This window comes from Marmota monax, unplaced genomic scaffold (assembly GCF_021218885.2).
Source record: "Marmota monax isolate L192 unplaced genomic scaffold, Marmota_monax_Labrador192_F-V1.1 WCK01_AAM20220418_F8-fsc00089, whole genome shotgun sequence".
Classification (NCBI taxonomy): Eukaryota; Metazoa; Chordata; class Mammalia; order Rodentia; family Sciuridae; genus Marmota; species Marmota monax.
In genome coordinates this window covers 378,680-402,492 of record NW_026694744.1, presented here as the reverse complement: position 1 = coordinate 402,492, position 23,813 = coordinate 378,680, and the positions used below count along the sequence as shown (strand labels likewise).

Here is a 23,813-nt window from a genome sequence, read left to right as displayed (position 1 = left end):
CCCTATGGGCAATGTGCCCTTTGGATACCATAAGGTGACCAGGCATGCTGGCCAGTAATCCCCACAGGGCAGACGTGAGAGGTAGCCTGCCCCCAGAGAGGCTGAGGGGGCTTCTGCCTTTTGAGAGCCACAGCCGAAGGGGCCCCAGCAAACTTCCAGCTGATTGGCTCACAGCAGCCCCAGCAAACTTCCAGCTGATTGGCTCACCGTGGCCCCAGCAAACTTCCAGCTGCCAGCTGATTGGCTCCTCTGCGGTGATGCTCATTGGGCTGTTTCCCCGCCCTTTCAGACCACGGAGCTGCTCATTGGGGGACTCTTTTGGCTCTGCCTACACGACCCAGCCAATCGGCCTCAAGAGCAGGAGGAGTGGGGGGATTGAGAGGCTCGTGGGAAGCCAGTGGTGCAGCTGGGCTCTGAGGGAATTCCTGAAGAGCTTGTGTGGTGCGGTGTGTGTGTTCTAAAAATAAAGTTTGTTTCTGCTTGATAAGTGGCTCCTGAATTGTGCCCAGCCAGACTGCGGCATGCCCCAGCTGAAGGGCCTGGTTCTACATGAGATGAGTCATGATTCAGCCCAGAAAACGTCATGCCTCCAATTCACCAGTCATCCTCCCACATGCACGCATGCATGCATTCACTCATCCAACCAATTCATTTGCTAAATGGCCACTGCTGACCCACACCTTGCTGAGGGCTAGAGTTGAAGACATGAGCAAGAGAGACAAGGTCCATGCTTTCATGAAGAGTATAGTGTGATGAAGGCATGTCTTTGATCAGAGATTTGCTAGCATGAGACAGCATCAAAGATATGCTAGGATTGGCAGCAACAGTAGTGGGAGAAATATTTATTGCACCGGCACATAGTCCTGTAAAGGCACTGAGAGCCCAAGGTTTCTTCCTAAAAGGTCTGAGCTGTCCCTCACAGTGGCCAGAACCCTCAGGGAGTAGGGAGGAAAAGCTGAAAGGAAGCTGGGGTGGGACTAATGAGGACAAGGACAGAAATGTCAAGGAAGTCACCCATGGCCACCACTTGAGGTGAACTCATCAGGTTGGTAAGAGCCAACCCTGCAGGAGTCAAGGCAAGTTCTCTAACCATCTTTGGGCTTCCTGTGGGGTTAGGATCATTTCTCACAATGACTGCATCTATCTGCCCTTCCAGAAATGGCAACCTACCTTGCTACCTGTCTGCTGCTCTCAACACCTTCCAAGAGAGAGGGCAAACTTCTGGATGCCCCCTCTACCTGCTCCAAACACACCCTCAGCTCAGGTGCCAGGTCCCATGGTTTCCTGGGAAACCTCCCTTCCCTCCTTTCTTGGGCTGCTAACTCTCCCCAGACCCTCCTGCTCAGAGTATGAGGAGGGGATCTTGCCAGGGTGGGGTGCCTCCCATAGGCCTCCACTCCTCTCATGGATAGTAAGAGCTGAAATGCATTGAGGGTTTGCTATGTGCCAGGCCCTCTGCTGAGAACTTTTCATGCATTACCTCATTCAACCCTCAGAACGACCCTGCCAGAAGGGCCCTAGAATTATGCCCATTTTGTTGATGAGGAAATTGATTCCATAGGGGAGTTCAATAATGAGTTTAAGGGTACACTGAGGCTGGGATTAGAGTTCAGGGCCAATCCCAGATTCCTTTTCTCTTAAGGGAGCTGTGAGGGCTGTATCTGTCAATGTCATGCCCACAGCCTCCTCTTCAACAAGGAGGGTGGCCATTCAGTGGCCATTTAGCTGTGGAGCCTGCAAGAAAGAACATTTGAGCATAAGATTACTTCAAAGTAGAGGCCAGGTCCTTTCCAGTAAATTCACGGAACTCTTTATTTTCTCTACTAGCGGTCTCCACTGTCCCCCTCATCACTGGCATCCCTGTCTTTGAGGAGTGTGCAGCCTGCAGTGGCTATGGTTGTGTTACTGGAGTGCTGGGAAGGGGGCACCCTCTCAACCTACTTCTAGTTACCCAGCCAGCTGTCCCCAGCTTGCCTTCCAGAGATAGAAGTCACATGAGTAATGGGGAGGCCTTCAGATCTCCTGCTGGGAACGCCACATCTCTGGGGAAATGGCTGAGGCCTGATGGATTGCAGGCCAGACCAGGGTGCAGGTGGTTGGGGGCAGTATGCAGTATCTCAGGGGCAAAGGGAAAGGAAGCCCCTGGCCAAAACCTCCCTTTCCCTTCCTCTGAAATAACAGCCCTCAGCCAAAGGTGACCCACGAATACCTCTAGCCTCTTCTCTGGAGAGCCACTGGCCCACTGAGACAAGCTAATGTTCTTCCACTCAGTCCCCACTTGGTACGCTATCCCCAGAGATACCCAGGCAAAGAATATGAGCTCTGCTTCCATCACACGTCCTTCCAGAGGGTCTGAGTGTACCCACAGTAGATGGCATGGACATTGCTGCTGAAAGAGCTGGTGCTGAATGCTCCAGCTCTGCTCTGAGAATAAAAGCCAGCTCTTGAATTGAGGGTTCAAAGGGCAAGTCTCTGTCCCTAAGGAGGAGCCGAGAAGCCACTTAATGACTGGAGAGAAAGGCAGAAGCCCATCCTCCCTGCTCAGCCAAGCTACTGATTAGTGTGGGCAGAGGGTGGGCTGGAGACCTCTTCAAATCAAGGAGCATTGCAGGAACCACTGACTAATGCTCAAGCATTAGTGGGTGTGAATTTCTTAGAAGTGACAAGGATCGTTTTGTTTGGGTTTTGCAAAACATCATTTTCAAATGGGTTTAAATGAGGTCACCCATCCATTCTGCCTGTGCCCATTATCACTGGGTGTGTGGGGGAGGACTCAGTAAACGATGGCAATGCACACATGCTAAGTGATAATAATGGGCACAGGCAGAATGGATGGGTGACCTCATTTAAACCAGTGCAAAGTGGGCAATCTGGATCTGCAGGTCACTGGAGACCATCATTCTCTTGGCCCTCAGCCAGTTGCTAGGACCTCACCCAGTAAAGCTCATGCACCCTCCCCTCCCCCCAAATGAAGCCTTTGGGGAAAAGCCTTGAGCCTAGGGCAGATGAGGTAGGGAGGGATATCAGGGATAAGTAGCTGAGCCTGGAGACTTGAGGGGCCACAGAACTGTTACCTGAAACTCCTTAGCCTAATTACTGCAAAGATCTAATTATTACTGAGGCTGGATCTTCCTAGGGTTGGCCCCTCAGCCTGGAGTCCTCACTAGCCTCTACCTTCAGCCTAGAACAGTCAACTCCTGCTCATCTAGCACTTCCTCTGAGATCTTGCCCCACCTCACTGGATTCCCACAGAATCCAGATTTAACCTTCCCTAGTCCAACCTGCCTCCCTATACTGGGATTGCCTATTTACTCCCAGAGAGGAGACTGTCTTGGACCTGCTGTGGGAAGAACAGAGAATCAGGCCCACAGGTGCCATGGGAGCACACTGAGGTGGCCACCATCCTCACCAGCCAGCGAGGGACTCCTGGATGAGACAGTTGATGTGAAAGCGCTTTGTGGCCAGTGAAGAGCCCAAGGGGCCTGGGGAATGAATGAATTCATCCTGTGTTTCTCTGCTGCACTCAGAAAACAAAAATCAAAGCAACTGCTTTCCTTCTAAGGAGTGACATTCATGAAGAAGCTGACCTCAGGCCTAACTCGCTAGCAGTCAGTCCGTGTCCCACAGCTGCACCTCAAAGGGTGCCCACAAAGCCATGCCTGCCTCCCAGGCTTTTTCTTCCAGAGATTTACGCAAAGACCTAACTTGGCCTATGTACTTCTGTATACATTGGTGTTTTCATAATATGGTCTTATTTATGGATTACTTTAAAAAGCAAAAACACTTGACTACTCATATAATTTAGACTATTCTCCACATCCTAAAGCTCATCTATTTCCTGGTTACAGGCATTGAACACAGTGTGTTCAATCTCTCTCTCTCTCTCTCTCTCTCTCTCTCTCTCTCTCACACACACACACACACACACACACACACACACACATCCCTACCTTACTCCTAATGCCCTCAGCATGCTGGGAGCCCCTCCTACATGCCCAGATCACATTTTGTGAACTGGAACCATTTTCAACATAGAAATGACTATAAAGATGACTATAAGGCCCTGGGTCCAAAGTGCCAAACACCTTTAAGCAAATGCCTTAGGAGTGACTACCTCAGTGTGGCAGGTATCAAGAGGGGTTTGTCTCACAGCAACTCAAGCCAGGGGCCATTTTTCTCAATGGCCTTTTGAGGCCCCTGGGATTACTGGAGGGAGGTCACTCAGAAGGCACACTTAGCTTCAGGATGTAGATGTGACTTGCTCTCCTCTTCCACTGAGATTAACCTCATCTGGATTTTTCTATAAGACAAGCTTCTTCCACTAAAATGATCATGCTTTAAATGCTTGCCATATGTTGCTTAACAACGGGGCAAATTCTGAGAACCAAAGTGATGGCTAATTTCGTCATTTTGTGAACACCATTCAGTGTGCTTATGCAAACTAAGATGGTCATGATGTTACTTGGTGATATAATTTTATGAGATCTCCATTGAATATGTGGTCCATCATTTTTTTTAAAGAGAGAGAGAGAGGATTTTAATATTTATTTTTCAGTTATCGGCGGACACAACTTCTTTGTTTGTATGTGGTGCTGAGGATCGAACCCGGGCCGCACACATGCCAGGCGAGCGCGCTACCACTTGAGCCACATCCCCAGCCCCGGTCCACCATTTTTTGACTAGAGCTTCACTGTGTGGCACAGGATTACATATTCTGAGATTCAGTTTTCTCAAGATATGACTTTTCCATCTCTAAAATATTGACAGCTTTTGTTTTCATGGAGCATGTCAGCAGCTATCAATTATTCTGGGACAAACAATGAAAGATTATCTGTGTCTTTCTTATTCAAAGTGTGGGTCCTTGGAGCAGAAGCAGCAGTATCACCCAGGAGATTGTTAGAAATCCAGAATCTCAGACTACAACCCAGATCCACTGAATCAGAATCTTCATCTCAACAAGATTCCTGGGCGATTTGCATGCACATTAAGGTCTGAGAAGCACTGGTTTTCTACTGGTTCTCAAAGCTGGCTGTATATTGAAATTGCCCTGGAGCTTTAAAAAAATACCAATGTGTGGGTCCCACTCCCAAGACCAATTTAATTGTTCTGGGATGTGGCTTGGGCACTGGGGTTTTCAAAAAATTTCCAGGAGGTTCTAATATACAGTGAAGCTGGAAACCCTTAATCTACTTTTTTGTGTGGTACTGGGGATCTAACCCAGGGCCATGTACCACTGAGCCACGTCCCAATCCCTGGGAACCCTTAATCTAAAGGTCAGAGCACAAGACAGTTTGTGAGCCAAATTTCTTCTCAATAGCTGACTTTCCTTCTTACTTCACAAAAAAGATTGAAACTATCAACCTGCAAACTCCCACAACTTCCCTCCAGCCCTCAAAGTGTCTTCCATATGCCCCTATCATCAGGAAGAGGTGAGCTGTCCCTCCTCTTAAAACGCTGATTTCCTAGACACCTCTGCCAGAATCCTGCCCCCCTTCCACCCACACTCTTGTGTTGAGTCTATTTTCTACTTTGGTCCAGTTCTTAAACCACACCCTCAATGACTGACCTAATTCTGTATAAAAACCACCCGTCACTCACTATGAGCCAAATGAGAAAAGCATAATTTTTGTCCTTAATACAATGCACATATGGTTTCACCATTCAGGACCTAGGATGCACTAAATATCTAAGAAGTAATTCCAACTGGGTAAAAATGATTTTCTCTCCCCATAGGGTGTAATAATTGTCAATTACGTGCCCCAGTGATTAAATTTTCTGAGCTTTAAACATCAGCACAGGGCCTTTTTACCAAAGCTGTGAACATAATTACCACATGAATGTATTCCCAAATTGGTTAAAATATGGAGAATATACAACATAGTCACTTGCCTTATGGTTGATTGCCTTCTGCATCCAGAGATCTACACAGCTCTCCAAAAGGAACATGAGTACCCAAATGAGCTTTGGATATAAGTCACCCAGCATGCTACTTGATTTATTAAAACAGTGGTGGCCACACAAATTTCAACTGAGACAAATCTATTTGAGGATGGGCAATGGCTATGGGGAAGTCCTGTTAGAACACAGTGCAAATATTAGGTCTGGTCTGATTCTGATGAAAAATGAAAGGGGTGGGGCCCAGAATCACTGACTGGCCATCAACACAAGAACTTCAAGATCTTCGTAGGAGCCAGGCACGATGGCACATGCCTGTAATCCCAGCAGCTCGGGAGGCTGAAGCAGGAGGATCGTGAGTTCAAAACCAGCCTCAGCAATGGCAAGGCACTAAGCAACTCAGTGAGACCCTGTCTCTAAACAAAATACAAAATAGGGCTGGGGATGTGGCTCGGTGGTCGAGTGCCCCTGTGTTCAATCCCTGGTACCAAAAAAAAAGTCTTTCCAGGAAAAAGAAATAAGGTCATGCTCTGAGATGGCATAAAAGTCATTTATGCCCATTTTATCATCTCAGCCTTTTTATTCTCAGTTTTTATGGTGTAATAAGTAAATATAAAAAGTCATAATAACATACATGTGTGTATATGAATGTATGTATGTGTTGTGGGGTGTTCAAGATTTTTCTGATCAAGGGTAAGAATGAAAACATTACCACTAAGCAGGAGGGACAAAGCTCTCAGGGCCCAGTGAGACTTCCAAGGTCTCTCTCAAAGTGAACAAGTCTTTGAGTCAGTTCAATTGGCCAGGCCCTCCTGCTTTGCAGAGCAGGAAGTTAAGGCTCAAAGGTCAAGTGACTTGCTCAAGTTCACACAGCATAGAATACACTGACTTCCAGACCTGCACTTCTTCCTCAAAGGCACATTACCCAACCCATTGCCTTAGTTTCAAATTCCCAAGGGTATTGAGGGGCGCTTGAGTCTAACGCACTGGCCAGAGTCAGCCAGTCTGGATTAGAACATCTCTATTGTAACCAGCACCTGACACCAAAATATGTGGGATACTTTCAGTCAGCCATCAAAATGTCAAGAAGAGTTTGGTGAGCAAGGAGCTTGATTAAGAAGAAATACCCCCTTGAGTCAGAGATGCCTAATAGGCAAGTCATTGAAATAGAAGTCAAAGGTTCAATGCACACATGAGCTTTTCATAACTGTAGGAAAGTCATTTTACACCCCAGGGACTCAGGTTCCTCTTCTGTAATATTGGCACTGCCCCCTTCTCAGACCTCCCAGGAGTGAGTGGTGCTTGCTGGGAAGGAGTCAAACCTAGCCTTCCCAGAGCTGCTGGAAGAGGAACTGCTGTGGGCACCAAAGGGTGAGCAGGTGTGAGCTGTCAAGCAGAATTGGAGGGAGAAAATAAATAGCTCAAAGGTCTAATTTTCCAAGTCTTTGCTGGGTTAGAACCCAGGCCTCAAGAGAAATCTGGAATAGTTGGTGGCGAGGGCACTCTGCTGCCTTTCTTTCTCTGTACATGATGTCAGATGTCTCTGTGTTTATTATCTCATTTCCTACTCCTGAATACCTGTAGGCTGCCTAAATTATCCATGGTGACCCTTGGGACCATGCAGGCCTTAGTGTAGGGCTGGACTAGATTCATGCCAATTCATTTATTCATCCTTTCAAGAATGATCTGGGAACCTACTATGCACTGGCATATATTTCCTATTCCTCCAACCTGGTACTACTTTCTCGGAAGGCATGTAGTTTTTTTGTTCGTTTGTTTGTACCAGGGATTGAACTCCAGGGCACTCAACCACTGAGCCATACTCCTAGCCCTATTTTGTATTTTATTTAGAGACAGGGTCTCACTGAGTTACTTAGCACCTTGCCTTTGCTGAGACTGACTGAACTTGCAATCCTCCTGCCTCAACCTCCCAAGCAGTTGGGATTACAGGCATGTAGCCTTTTTCTTGGCTCATTTCTCAGGGCATTAACCAAACCCATTTTCTATGGTTGTCTACTTTGATTGGGGTTCAAGGCTCATAGATAGATGTAGGAGATGATATCAGTGCAAGGACGTCTCTAAGGTAGAGAATGATAAATGTTTGCTTTCCAGAGAGGCCTGCCCCTGACACTACAAGGAAAGAAGTATTCTTGGTGAACCTCAGTGGAAGGTGAGAGGCCACCACAGCATTACATGAGACTCTCAGGAAGAGCTGTTTTTGGTGAGGATCACCATCGCTTATGTAGCTGGGATGGTTGACTGAATTAGAGGGGAAGTTGGGGGTAAGGGTGTGACCATAAGCTGGCTTCCAGGAAGCAACTTGGATCAGGAATTCAGTGACAGAGGGCCTGAGGGTTGGCTGGTGAGTGTGTGTGGCTGAAACCTCTCTGACACAAGTCCATTCATTTGTGTGCTCTGAGGCCTGGGCATTCTTGGGGGGCCTCTGAGATGCCAGGCAGTGGTCACCTTTGAATTCTGGTCACCAACACCAGCTTGTCCCATAGTTAAATCACCTATTATCTTTCTACATATATCAGACTCCTCAACACAGCCTTTAAACAGCAACACAGGATCATCGAATGAGGGAATAAAAGGATAAGAAGTAGTATATACAAAATGGAGAGTGGAATGTGCAAGTCAGCAAGTGGCTGTTTTTGCATTCGGCTGAGGCCCTGCAGCTTTCCACCAGACACCATCAGGGACTGGGGCCACAGGAGCCATACCATGCAGGAGCAATAGGTCATGTTTAAGGTCTCAGGCCAGGGTCTATCCTCTTGAAGAACTATGGTTTGGGGTGATTTTTTCTGGCAACAAAGAAACCTCTTCAATTTAGAATAAAGGGGAAAAACCTGCCTCTGAAAGAGAAAATACTTCTAATTAGATTGAGATACAAAGGTTAAATTTTTGTTCTGGGAAAAAGACTGTTTATAATCCTGTGTCATTAGCAAGACATTTTCCAGAGACCAGTGTGACAGAAATAGACCCTCTGAGGGGTCACTGGAAGGAAGAGGTGCAGAATTCTGAAGTACTAAGGTCTGGAGTTCAGGCTGTCCCCTTCTCCTAATGTCAGTGAGCCCCTCACCAATTGTTAGCATGGGGACAGTGCCAGCTTACCCTGGGTACTGGGCCCCCTGTGAGACTGGGCAGAATGGAAAGTTTTGAACTTAGAGAGGCCTAGGTTCAAACATCAGCCTGCCAAACTTTGCTAGCTGCGTGACCTTGGGTAAGTTAGTTCTAAGCCTCAGTTTCTCTCTTGTAAGATGAGGATTTTTAAAACTCCCCATCATACAGAGTGTTCATAATGATTAAGGGACATAATCTACATAAAAGTGCTTGGCACAGGGCCTGGCACATGGAAAGTGCTTTGTAAATCAAGACCAACATCATTATCCTTGCCATCACTGTTGGTTTCACTGTCACTGTTATCATCATCATTGTCATCACATCATTAGCACGGGATTCATCTTCATCATTCTCACTGTCATCATCCTTATTGTCACATTGGCTTCATCTTCTTCCTCCTTAGACCCCTAGCCATGTTTCCTCTTTGCATGTTGAGTAGCATCAAATACTCCCTTGGCATCTGAATGGGTCCATACATTCATAACCCTGTATGTGTAAGGGTTCACTTGAAAATCAGCTGGTAGGAACTGGGAAGGCAATTGTCATAGAATCAGTGTTACACCTGATGGGAGGTTTCCAGGCTGGCACCCCAAACCCACTTCACCCCCAACATAGCTAAGATACTGAACATTTGTGGTAAAAACAGAAGACAATACTATTGTAACACCAGGAACTAAAGATGGCAGGAAAATGATTAAATAAATACAAAAATCTACTCCTCGTTCAGGTTGGGGGGAAAAGCGGGGGGAGCCAGAGCCTTGTGTATCTTGCATATGGACTCATGAGCATTTTTAAGGGTTCTGAAGTTACTGCCCTTTGGCTGTTCATAATTTCACTTCAGATCCTTCAGGGTTTTTTTTCCTCCTTTGCACAGGGCCTAAGTATCTCTCCTTTCTTCCCTTCAGTAGTGATTAGGATCATTTTCTCATAAAAAAAAAAACATGGAGCAGACAAGGAAGAGGGTAAGGATAAAAGGGAGAGAGAAAGCAAAAAGATTTTCTGAGCTAAGTAGGTAGAAGTGGAAGGAGAGAAAATTTAAAAGTATATAGAGAAACTGAAGGAAGCTGTGAGGAAAACACGGAATGAGATCTCCAATTGGCCACAAGGGGCGCTGTAAAGCCGTAACAGCTTGGTTGCTGTGCCATGTGGTGGAGGGAGAGGTGAGATGGGAGTTTCTCAGCACATTGAGGACATGTTGAAAAATAGCACATTGTTAACAAGTACAAGTACTCCTAGTAAATAAGGAAGCTGGTCCAAATTCTGGCAGAATGCACATGCTTTTAAAATCACCAAGCATATTTACTTGGTACTTGGCTGTGCTGTCAGTCCTAGAAAAAAATATACAAGCTCATATTCTTTTGGTGTTTGATTTTCATTTTTGCCTAACCCTAAACTCCAGTCTTCCTTGGGCAATCAGAATTGCCCCCCCCCAAAAAAAAATTGGAATTTGCAGAAAAAAAGATGATAAACTCATTCTCAGTGAGGTATACAAATGATAAGGCCCAAGTATTATGTTTCCATGATTGGTATAATAAACAGCATCTAGTCAGCAATAGAGCTATGGACAAAGAAGTAGAAGTCTAAGTGAGGAATTTCAGATACCAATCATGGGAAAGAAGTTTCTTACTTTCTTGACTTTTCTCCACAGATTCAAGAGTCTACAACTAGGACCAAGTTTGCTGGCTTCATTAAAAGGTACATGCGCTAAGAGCAAAGAAAGGATGTGAATGTGAAGCAGTTATTTATTCCTTTACGGACTCAATCGGCAAACACTTAGTGCTCACCCAAAAGAAATTTCCTGAGTAGGTGCTTCCCAGGTGCAGAGATTTCCACAATATCTAGAGTTGTCTTTATCTCATTTTACTGAATGAGCCACCTCCTGAAACTCTGCTTTCTACCTTACCAGGTTTCCATGCAGAAGCTACAGGCTCTCAAAGGACAACATGCTACTGCAGGGTTACAGTCACATGGAAACTCAGTGACCACTGTCAGTGATGGTGATCTTGGTAAGGAAGGTGAAGAGAGGAAGCTGGTGATTTTTGGTGAACCCAACTGGCTATAGTTATCTTAGCTTGGGTTCTCCCATGGGATGATCCTAAGGCAAAGAATTAACTGAAAATAGTTTATTTGGGAGAAGGTCCCAGAAAACACCAGAAGGGGAGTAAAGCAACAAGACAGGAAAGGAAAGAAGCTAATTTATCAAGCAAGTTACCACTGCAGGCAACTGGAGCTCAGTTCCACTGGGGAATTCTGGGAGACTGTGTAGAACACATTCCTCAGGGCTATGTCAACTGAGAGGCCAGGAAGTCAGGGTGTTTAGTCACCAACTTCCATCCATCACTGGTCAGGGGTTGCTTCTGGAGGATACGTTCATTCCTTGGCACTTCCAGATAGCACAGCATGCAGGCCTAGCGTGCTCCTGAGACAAAAACCAAAAAACAAACCTTAAGGGACAGTCACAGGTACATGCAGTAAGTAACCTTTGGTGTACAGAGGTGAGTCTGAGGGGATATGGTGGGGCACCAATAGCATCTGCTACACTAACCATGCCCTGGAAAGTTCCAGTGCATATTATGTGAATACTTAAATGTCATTCATTTAGGCTACCATGACCAAGTGATTCCCCAGTCAGTGGAACCTTCTATGACCCCATGAAGAAGACACTGTTATTTTTAACAATGCCCACACCACAGAAGAATTGGCTCATGGGGGGTGTGCCTCAAGATTTCATAAAGAATAAGGCATACAAGGAGGCCAGAGATGATTATCTTTCCAAAAGCAAAATGTTCAAGAGATGGTCAGCTTGGCTGATATGCTCCTTTGCTAAAATTTAACTGGGGCCCTCCAGAAAGTTCTTTTAATCATATTTGTGCTGGCTGGAATGCAAGATGTTCCTGGGATGAGTCACAGAGGGAGTTTCTTTTCTAGTGATCATGTATTCCAACTCAGGGACCAAAAAAACAATAAATAAACACTACTTCACTTCATCAGCTGCATATTGCCTAATAAAAATAATAATGACAACCCTGACCCAAGAAGCACGCAGACAATGCAGGAAGAAGGGGGTAGGGAATGCTCATCTTTTAAACAGGAAGACTTCTTTCTGAAATTCAGTTTAGTCAAAAGCACTCCTCTGCCTGGAGGCAAGCTCTCTCAAGAGCAGAACAACATGCTCGGCAGAATCTTAGGGCTGGTGAATCTTTTGAAGTCCTTAAGAAATCACTATATTTATCTTAAAGCAAGTATCATGGTGAGAGTTAATACAGCATAAACAATACAAAGTTGAAGTGGGGAAAGGAAACAGATTGGCTGCCTAACATCTGGCTACTTGGCAATGAAGATTATAGGTGTTATTTCCTATTTTCTTTAGGGGAAGACTTCCTTTGGAATGCACGTGTTTACACACACACACACACACACACACACACACTGGTAGTCAAGTTGGAATGAAGCCACCTGTTTCCCTGTTGTAGTCCAAGGGGACCCTCAAACAGGATTCTTGTCCATTCCTTCTCTTTCTCACGTGCCCCACCTCTGGTATTGTCCCTCTGAATTCCAACCATCGGGCTTTTATTGCTGTGGGTGACATGTGAACTAGACCTTGTCACATCTGAAGGATTTCTGAGGAGGAGATAGTGGAATGGAGGAGAATTTTACAGAAGGATATGACTGGAAGAAAGGCATAAGATGGCAGGTGTGTCCAGAACAGGCTGCCTGGTTGGGCAACTGGAGCCCAGGGCTGGTGAGGGTTGGAGGCGAGACAAGGGTGTGTGGAAACATTAGAAGTGTGCCAGCTCTTCCAAGGGTGTTCATAGTTGCCCCTTAGCAATTAACCCTGTGTCCTAAAGGACTGCCAACTCAGCCAAAACAACTTTGATGTCTTTACAGGCCCCAATGAGCAGGAGGCCTCAATTCAATAGTGAGACCATTAGGTTGGGGGGGAAAGAAGAAGTAATTTAGTTTTCAGGGCTTTGCTAGCTAGCTTCCTCATTCCCCCTTCCCCACTGCTTCTCTCCACACACTCACAAGATGATAATAATAAACCATTTACTGAGCACTGATTTATCATGTGCCAGGCACCCTGCTAGGTATTTTACATTCATTTTCTCATCTCATTTTCTCAGCAACCCCAGCAGATTGGTACCACCTTGGTGTGAGTTGATTTGTTGGACTGTTGCTTCCCTCTCCCTTCTGCCCCCAGGATCTGAGCTGTGAATCCCCAGGAAATGGTTGTTTTCATGGGAGGGAGGGGCAGAGTTTTCTAGAACATGAACAATGTTTAATGTAGGAAAGGTAGGTGTGGGGTAAGAAAGAACAGAAAGTGGGTAGTGTCTCCTGTCTCAGATCAGAACCTACAATTTCTTGGCCTTCTCCTGTGGCTCAGACAGGCCTGCCTTGATTTCTTTTTCTGGCCCAGCCCTGCCTAAGTTCCCTCCTCTTCTATCATCATTTCTACTAGTGAAGACTGGGCTCTGAAATGCACATCCTGAGTCAGGTGCTCCCCTTGTTTTCTGACCTCATTTCTCACTTCCTGTGTGCTCTGGTTTGGACAAGTGTCCCCCAAAGGCCCCTGTGGAGATGAAGCCTTGGCAGGAGGTCATCAGTCCCTGGGGGGTATGCCCTTGAAGGGGATAATGGTATTGCAGCCCCTGGTGTTCTCTTTCTCACTTCCTGGCCATGAGGAATGGTTTTCCTCCTCCATGCTCTCTGTGCCCTAATGTGCTCCCTTACCACAGTCCCCAGTGCAACAGGACCAACAGCCCCTGGACTGAAACCTCCAAACCTGAGAACTGAATAACCCTTATCTCAAGATAATACTTATCTCGAGTATTTGTAATGGCAATGGGAAGCTGATTAACACACTAGGCTTCTGGACCCAGGCAGGAGCTATTTCCATCCTCCCCAGGATTATTTCATCTGTGGCTGACTGACTGGCCATCTAGCAAATGCATTGCCCCTTCTTCCTGGACTACAGTTCCCAGTCTTCCTTGCAGTTAGTGTGATCATGTTCCTGAGTGCTGCCAACAGAATGTGAATAGACACGTACCACTTTGGGTCTGGCCCTTCCTTCCTTCCATATGTGATGTTCTGATTCCTTTCTCTCTCTTTGCTTTAGCTTAATGCATAAGGACCTATTGGAAGCCATCTGATGAAGACAGCAGAGCCACAAGACAGGAGGGTATACACACCTGACGCATGGCTTGGAGGCAGGCCCTCTGCCAGCAGGAACATCCATTCGAAGCTTTATGTGAGTGAGAAATCAACTTCTATTGTGTTTCAGCCTCAGTACACTTCCAATTTGTTAGGAACAGCAGCGCAGAAGGCTTCCTGGGACTCACCCTGTGCACTGCTAGGGACAGCAGACTGTCTCTACCCTCTATTGCTTCCTCCATGTTTGGAGCCCTCCAAACTCACTGGCTGAAAACCAGAGCTGCAGAATCCATCTTAGTGCCCACAGCCCAGTTCCAAACTTCCACATGCTGACTTTCCTGCTGCTACAGCACTGAGCACCTTTGCCTGTTCTCCCTGATTTGAATCAATTTATTACTGTGCATTCAGGACTATTCTTTGCTTGGCAGCTGCATCTATATCCACTGAAAGAGTCCGCTTCCCTGGCATTCATAAAGCTGGGAGAAGCAAGGGAGCTGCCTCCAGGGAGCAGGGAGAGGCAGGGCTGTCAGCAGCCCTGTTCCCCACAATCCTGCAGCTCCTTAGGTGGCCTGCCCCATGTCAGTGGGTGGGGTGGTTAAGGGCGAAGCAGCAGGACCCTGGCATGAAAGAAACACACAGACCTGGGTAGCAGTCATGCTTGGTTTCTTGCCAGAGGAAACTACTAGAACCACAATACCCCCTTCCTCCTGGGACCCTTGGCTAGTTTGCTGGTTTGTAGTGCAAGGAGGCTTGGGATTTCTTCCCTTTCCCCCATACCAGACTCTTTACAGGAAAGGTCCAGGTGGATTCTCCTTTGGGAGAATTTACCATGTATGGCTCCAGCCTCTAGGATTGCTTTCCCTTGTTTCCCTGCCTAGTTGATTTTCTAGGCAAAGAATGCCCATTTAAAAGTGTTCTCTCCCTCCACTGACCACGAAGTGCCATCACTAGTAAGCTTCTGCCTTGTTTTCAATTGCTCTTTGGGGGTTCTTCTCTAAAAATACCAGTTCTTCCAAAGACATATTAGAGAGACTATATTAGTCTTCACCATATTAGAGATACTAAACTGATTGAAAACATTTTCTCTATAATCAGGACTTTCATGTGCAAAGGACCCAACTAAATATCTTCACTATCACCTCAAAAAAAAAAAAAAAACAGGGATCACCCCTATTTTATAGATGGGAGACTTCAGACTCACCTCAAACCCTGCATTAAATATGAGAGAAGACTAGAACTAGCGCTCTCTGCCCTCTGAACTGAGACTGAGAAACTTCTCCTTAGGTCTAAGCTCCCTGGCTCCAGAGCTTTTTGACAGCTGTGATATCTGGAATTTACCTTAAAAGTCACCAGCACCTCCAGGGAGACTGGCCTCAGTCTCTGACTCAGGTAAAGTCGTAATCTGGTCAGTGGGCAGCTACTTGTCTGATCGAGTGCCAAGATTGCACACCCAGGGCGCAGCAGCTCAAGTTCTAGTCAGGAAGCCCCCACCCCAAGGCTGCTACGGAAGTTGCAGTCACCTCTTCATCTCCCTAATATTTGAGGCAGGGCCAAAGAGCACCTGGAATGTTTGAAATGTTTTCCTTACTGGGGAAACCGGTGGCTTGCTAATTAGCATGATAGTGACTGTAGGAAAAGGATAGAACTAGGGGTATTCAAGACATATGGTGTGGATTGGCTGAAATATTTGAGAGGTAGTTCCCCAACTTTGTTACAGACAGGGTTGGTGGATCCAGGAAAGCTGGGAGGCAGCACCCAAAAAGGGAGGGTTCCAATGCTTGCCACATAACTGTCCCATGTCTGGCAACCAGTTTTAGAGGATTTCCATTTGCCTATGCCAACTAGAAGGTGACAAAATTCTACCTTGGAAATGTTATCATATCTGCCTTGAGTGCTCATAGCAGCTGAGATGACAGCCTGCAGGGACTCCCTGAATGGCCTTATGAACTGGTCTGTGCCTGCTGGCTACTGACTTGTTACATTATCAGTGTCTGTGGAGGGCACCATTTGCCCTGAGACTTGTCCTGTGGCTGTCACAGTGTGATTTTGAGCTCCCCATGCAGGGGCCCCTCCTCTTCTCCCCTCTGACTCTCTAGCCTGCCTCCGTCTCTTTCCCTAGTTCCCTCTCAGGGTTTTGGCCTTGAGCTTGCCTTGTGGCAGCCCAGACAACCCTCAGGGCTGAAAAGACTGTGTTAGGAACAACGATGATGAGTGGAAACCTCCTGTCCATAAAACTTTTAACACCAGCTTCACTCCCACAGGACCTTTTCAGTATCTGAGCCAGCACTGACTGACATGCTTGAAAATTTTTCAAAATGTTCTTAAAAAGGAAAAAAGAAAAGAAAACCCCAAGTGACCATATCTCATTCATCAGAATGACTACAACTAAAGGATATTATAAACAAAATGTTGGTGAGGCTATGGAGAAACGGAAGCACATGCACGCCGCTGGTAAAATGGTACCACTACTTTGGACAACTGTCTGGTAGTTTCTAATGAAGTTCAACAAATTGCCTACCCTATTCTTGGCAATTTCCCCGTCCCACCTCCCCCCATGAAAATATATATTCACAAAAAAATATTTGTTCACAGATGTTCATAGGAGTTCTATTCTTAAAAGCCACAAGCCAGAAACAACCCAAATGTTTGTCAACAGGTGAACGGATAACTAGGCTATGCCACAGCCACATGGAATACTACTCCAAAATTAAAAGCTACAAACAATGGAGACACACACACACACACACACACAATAACTCAGATGCAGCCCAAAGACACTGTGCTGAGTGAAAGCATCCAGGTAGAAGGTGTATATACTACAGGACTTCACTGACACAAAATGGTGAAAAAGGCAAAAATATTTATACCATGATGCTAGAAATCAGAGCATGGTTGCTCTGGGGAGGCAAAAGAGAGAACAGGGGCTGGGGATGTGGCTCAAGTGGTAGTGCGCTCGCCTGGCATGCGTGTGGCCCGGGTTCGATCCTCAGCACCACATACCAAACAAAGATGTTGTGTCCGCCAATAAAACTAAAAAAAATAAATAAATATTAAAATTCTCTCTCTCTCTCTAAAAAAAAAGAGAGAGAACAGATTAAAATAAAGCCTGAAGAGCCAGCTTTCTGGCATGCTGGGAGTGTTTTCTAGACTCTCTGAGATGGTGGTTACATAGGTACATAGAATTGTCAAAATTGACCCATCTGACCACTTACAAATCGCTTTATTTTATGTTCATTATCTCTTGATAATTTAAGAAAAGAGGCGTTTAAAATACTGTGGAAGAACTGCAGAAAGGAAAGAAACTCCCAGTGGTTCTGTAGTTTGCAGTTGGCTTTTGATCACTTCTGAGCCCAGTGTGGGGAGGGAAGATGGAGCAGAGGCTGCTGGTAACAAGAGGGTGAAGACCCTTCTCAAGGCACTTGCCAGGGTCCCTTTACCTCAAGCACAAAGAAGGCAGCAACACTGGCCCCCCGAACACAAACGCTCGCTGAAAAAAAAAATACCAGAAACCCTGAGGAAAGCTAAAATTACTTTCCAAGAAATGCCAATAGTTTTGTATTTGCTAAAGGGGGAGGATTAAGGCAAGCAAAAGGCAAAATATGTTACTCTTTGGACAACAATGCTGATCCACTGAGGAGGCCCTGTACGAGGGACTTCAAAGTGCAGCTACTGAGATCTCCTCCACGGGTCTCTGGGATGGGTGGGAGTGAAATAGCAGAGGTTCCTTATAGGTAAAGGTCTTCTATTTTGCATGGTGAAGAGGAATCTTCTATTTCCCTAGCAAAATCCTAGCCACAGTCACAGGCATTCACTGTGTTCAGCCCCCCTCAAATAACAAACAAACAAAAGCTTATGGGTCAGGCCTGCACACAAACTCTGGCTCTGACACCATGAGAACTGTGTGGCTTTGGTGGAATGACTTGGCCTTTCTGAGCTGCAGTTTCCTTGCCTGTGAAATGGGGGTAAAGATATCTGCTGGGGAAGCAGAAAGTGCCTAATGCCTAGTAAATGTTCAACAAAGAATCATATCTGGACTCCAAGGATCTTTCCAGATTGTCTACACCAACCTTGCAACAGGAGAAGGAATCCCCTTCAGACAAATTAGCATTCTGTTTTTACTTCTGAGTGTCATATGCACAGAATTTGCATAATCCACAGTTCATGAAACTGTCCCATGCATAGCCCACTTTTTCATTGTTTTATTTAAAAGTTATTTTACTTTTAATACTATAAATTAATAAACAAACATTAGTGAAGACATCTCCCAAGTCAACACTATGTGGGTCTAGCTCTGGGACTTTCTATTCTATTCCATCAGCTCCTTTGTCTTCATCTTATTATACTTCCTAATGAATGGTGCTAGACACTAAGGAGAAAGTAAATGGAGGAAGTGGATTGAGAGTAACAGGGAGCAGGGGATGGGGAAAGGATCACCCTGGGAGGGTGATCAAGGAAGGCTTCTCTGATGTGGTGGCATTTGAGCAAAAACCTGAAAGAAGGGGCACCATGGCATAAAGATATCCCAGTGCTCCAAAGAGACATGAGGGAGGGATGGAAAGAAGTATGAATTGGGGGGGGGGGCATGGTAAGCAAATTCCAGGGTGATAGGAAAGAAAGCTAGGGGCTGGTCAGGCACAGTGGCCTATGCCTGTAATTCCAGTGACTGGGGAGGCCGAGGCAAGAGGATCATAAGTTTGAGGCCAACCTCAGCAACTTAGTGAGACTTTGTCTCGAAATAAAATTAAAAAGGACTAGGGATATAGCTCAGTGGTAGAGTGCACCCCCTTGGCAAAGCTAGGGATTAGATCACATTCAGCCTTCTAATTTTCATTTTATAAAAAGTATCAAGTATAACCATTTTATAGATGAGAAAACAAAGGCTCAGAAGAGGTGATCTGCTCCAGGCCATGTATTTGGTTAGGGGCAGGGTCATGGGTAGAATTCAAGGCTCTGTTCATCCTCTGTGGTATCACATGGCCCCTCTGTGCCCTCAAATGATTTGAATTCCACAAAATGCCTCCAAGCAGCTTTCAGGTAATGAGGTGACAACTAGTATATTGAAATGCTGTTCTTCCAAGCAGAAGTTCTTTACCACACACACAAAAAGATTATTTGAAGACTAATTAGGATTCTGACATTCTTTAATGACTAACTCCTTAGGGCCATGTCAAAATCCATGTGAATATTTCCAAATTATTTTCTCATCATAGGTGATATTTATTCTCCAGAGAAAAATCAAAGATATGCTAGTGACAGTCTTTGAAATTTGAGCTGAGTGCTATAATTACACAAGCAGAAGCAAGAATTTGTCTTAATAAACTACCAATAATCAAGAAATATACAAGTACTGGAAGAATGATTTTATATGTATTTTAGTAACATCCCTTCAGCTCAAAAGATGACAAAAATTTTTACTTCTAATCATGTGGATGGAAATATTAAGGTCAAGGGTATAAAAGTTCACCTTCTTTTGAAAGTCTGAGCTGGGTACAAGATAAAAACAGGAGAGAGACCCGTGACTGAAGACATTTGAGTAAATCTGACTCCCTATTAAACCTTCAGGGTAAAGGGATTTTTCAAATCTGTTTTCTTCTTTGGCTGGCTAATCCCTTCCTTTCAGGAGGAGATTTCAGCCCCCTATACACACACTCACACACTTACCAGCTGGTCTATGGAAACAGACCCACGTGCTGTTTCCATCTTGCATCTCCATGCTGGGCTCTGATACAACTTCAGAAATTATGACTCAAGAGATCACAATTACTGACTTCCGAGTGCCTCTGATTTCTCCCAGGAGAATAAGTAGATGAGAAGTTCTACATATTTTCAAAGGCAGACAAATTTAGGCTGTTTTTCAGTCATGCCTCTCATTTTTCTGAGGACAATTCTGAAAGTATGCAGATGTGACAGTGTTGATGGCAGAGGGGCTTGACATCCCTTGGCACACATAGGTAAGAACCATCTGCTTCTAGTTATTTCAGCTACATCTCCACAAGACCAAGACAACTCAGTCCAGTGGATGCAACAAAAGTGACTCAAACGTTGGCCAATAAGCCACTGAATGATTCTCTTCCTAAGCTCTGTGTTCTAAGCCATTCTGCCATGGTGAAATTTAGGGGTACTGGGAGATCTCACAAGGGTATACTCACTCATTCCCTGTAGTTCTAATTTGAGAAAGAAAACACAATTTGAAGGCATAACAAGTCCAAGACAAATCCAATTTGTGGAGAAGATACCCTCCTTAAGGAAATGAAATAGAGATGCCCAGCTCAGCCACGGACTGGCTGTGTGAGCATGAGTGAGTCCCTAACCCTCTATATGCCTCAGTTTCCTCATTGTATGATGAGGGCAGATAACAGTATATAGATGCTGCAGGGTTGTTAAGGAAAGTGACTTAACACATGCAAAACACTTAGAACTAGGTGCTGGGGTTGCAGCTCAGTGGTAGAGCACTTGCCTAGCACATGTGAGGCACTGGGTTTGATCCTCAGCTCCACATAAAAATAAATAAGTAAACTAAAGGTATTTTAAAAATCTTTAAAAAACAGAACCATTCCTGGCACATAGGTCAGAACTCAAAAGGGTCGCCATTTTGATTATAATTAAAGATAGGGAACCAAAGGATCCTCACCATGGAATGCTAAATAAATAAGGTAAGAATTATATTTGAAACTAAAAATAAGCAATAAATAAGATGAAAGAAGGTGATTTTTCTTCTCAGCAGTTTTTCTGTGGCAATGGTTACTCTACTCAAACATAAGCCTGGCAGGGTGCTGGCCTCCTGTTGTCTACAATAGGCAAGATATGGGTGTGGAGGCGGTGAATAACATCAAGTTTAAAGTAACAAGAATGAGGTCAAGAGCAGAGGTGGTGGGTGGCAGCCTAATGGAGGGTTTTCATTAAGCCAGATCCCCCCTGGATAGACAGTATAGAGGGACAGTCAACCCTGGCTGCACAAGAGACTTGACTAGGGAGCTTTGAAACATCAGGATACCCAGGCCACACTCCATACCAATGAAATCAGAATCTTCTTTAGCTGGGCATGGACATCAGAATTTATCAGAGCTCCTCAAATGATTCCCATGTGCAGCCAGGAGTAAGGACCCCTCCTTGAATCTATTCCCCTTTCCCCAGCACAAGAATAGAGAGCTTATCCTCACCAGTTCTCAGGAGACCCAGGCACAGTCTCAATTCTCTTCACAGAGACAAAGAGAAAACCCGTCAAGCTCCATCCAGGGAAGGAATTGATTAATGTTTACTTAGGGGTCCAGACTACCTGGTTTACAGCCTTGGTGCTGCATCAATAAGTGAATAAATAGATAAATGGATGAATGAATACAGAATTGTCTTCTGATAAGGAAGTAAGTTGCTTTAAAACATTCTGGAGGGCAATTTGAAAGCATTCATACCTACTGACCCAGAAAATCTTCTTCTTGGAATCACCTCAAGGAAATGCAGTCCCTGGCTGGCTTTTCTCCCAAAAGCCTACAGTCCTAATTAAAGAGAGATTCCTGGGCTATAGAAGAGAAGCGTGATCAGTCCAGGGTGTCCATGCTCTTGGAATTTCACTTCCATGGGGAGGTGAGAGAAGGGAACCCTCAGTCAAGAAATATATATATATATATATATATATATGGTTTTCATTAGGGTTTGGAATTTGCAGATTTTCAAATAAGAACTCACTGTAAACTGAGAGTTCAATGCCCCAAACTCAAGAGAGACTCTTCTGGATAGGAGAAAGTTGTTTATGGGAAGATTCTGACAGTTAGTAGCTTAGGCCTCATAAACACACACACACACACACACACACACACACACATATACACACACACACAAGCAGGGCCTGATGTCTGATTTTTGAGCATTCTTTTATCAGCCCCCTAGGAGGAGCTGACTGCAAAATGTTTTCCTGTGTAGTTAATAATGTGACCCAGTCTTGCCAGCTGGTAAGAAAAAAGGTGTCAGTATTTTGCAGCTTTGTCCAATATATTGAAGATGGGTATTTAACTTAGGGGATTTAAAAACCTTCCCTTTTTGGAAATAGGATGGATTTGACTTTAAGTATAACTTGAAGGCATGATACATTGCAGTGAACTCATTTGTCAAGAACCAGGCCTGTCCTTCAAGATGGCATCTCCATCCACCATGCATGTGATGAAGGAGCTTCTCCACTTATGTACAACAGCATTGGAATGATGGGACTTTGAATTAGGAGCTGGAATAAAGAGGAAAAATTGGCAAGTATGCCTTTAAAAAGACCAACTACCCCATCCAAAGCTATTAGATGTGTTTATATGTGTTATATACTTCTTGGTACTTAAGAGAAAATAGAATCATCTTTAAATTCAAAAAAACATTCTCTGGGTAAGACCACTTATTAGAAGCTTAGTCCAGAAAAAATATTATTCTTGTGTTACAAAATCAAAGCAGTGGAGGAAAAAAAATCAAAGGGAACGATCAGTCAGGAAAAATGTCTGGGTTCCAAAATGCTGTGGGAGACCGCAGAGAAAGCACGGTAATATTTAAGCTTGTGCTAAACATACTTTTTTCTACTGTCACTTTTCGCCAAGTATAAGTTTATATATGCTTTGTCAAATGCCTCTTTAATGATTTATTCTGAGGGATTTCCTACTACTCTTGGGCTTTAAAGTTCAGGCAAGGTTAAGGGGCTGGGTGGACATTGGAAGAGAAAGACCACGTAAGCAGACAGCCACCACAACATGGCACTGAGGAGGTTGAGGTCACTCTTCTGTGCCCAGGTTAACACATTTCTAAGGGATCTAGGTAGTTCTCCCAAGTCACAGGCAGTTCCCAGTGGGAGTCAGTTATCTGCAATGAACATATGGGTCATGGATCACACAGAAGGGGTATTTGTGTGTATGTGTGCACGCACACGCATGTGTATGGCTGGGCTGGTACTGTCCCACATTAGCAAATGACCAAAAGGTTAGATGATCGGCAAATAGTAATGTCTTGAATACCAAAGATAACATCACTACTAGCATTCTGATAATTATAAGTCTTCTGCTGAAAAAGGAATACAATCAAGTAATTCCCTGAAGACTGACCAATGCAGTATTAAGAAATGTAATCAAATGACTGATCCCTTCACATGCAAAAGCATATTCCTTGATGAAATTGTATGTTCTAAAACCAAAAGGCAGGGGTGCAGCTGCTCTCCACTTCTCCACTGAAACTGATCTTGCTAAGGTCATGTTGACCTGCATGTGGTCAGATCCACTGATAGATTCTCTTGGCCTTCATCCTACTCAACCCAGCAGTGTTTGACACAATTGACCACCCCCTCCTTCTTTGAAAACATAAATCAGATTGCTTCACTCATCTGCATAAAACTATCCAATGGCATCTCATTGTACTTTAAAATAAAAGTCAAGTCCTACAAAGCCCTATCTGATCTGGCCCCACTTTAACTCTTTCCAATCTCATCTTACAAATCTCATCTCCTATCACTTTCCTCACTGATCAGAATCATGCCAAGCTCTTTTTCTGCCACAGGGCCTTTACACTGGCTTTATCCTTAGCTTGGAATATCCTTCAAACAGCTGGATATTCTCAGTCTTTAAATCTCAAATCAAAATAGTCCTGTTTTGAGAAGATTCCAGGCTCCTGTCTCCATCTCAGTT

General features: G+C 44.8%; 1 protein-coding gene across 4 annotated transcripts in view; it reads right to left on the bottom strand.

Annotated features, from left to right (window-relative positions):
- Positions 1-23,813, bottom strand: part of Rai2 (retinoic acid induced 2) — a 69,227-nt gene that overhangs the window by 3,414 nt on the left and 42,000 nt on the right. For 2 of the 4 annotated variants that reach the window (XM_046424323.2, XM_046424322.2), the window contains exon 2: positions 11,231-11,437. The exons of the other annotated variants lie outside the window; for them this stretch is intronic. The gene's annotated coding sequence lies outside the window, so the exon portion shown is untranslated. The remainder of the gene's footprint in view (positions 1-11,230; positions 11,438-23,813) is intronic. 4 annotated transcript variants of the gene reach the window in all.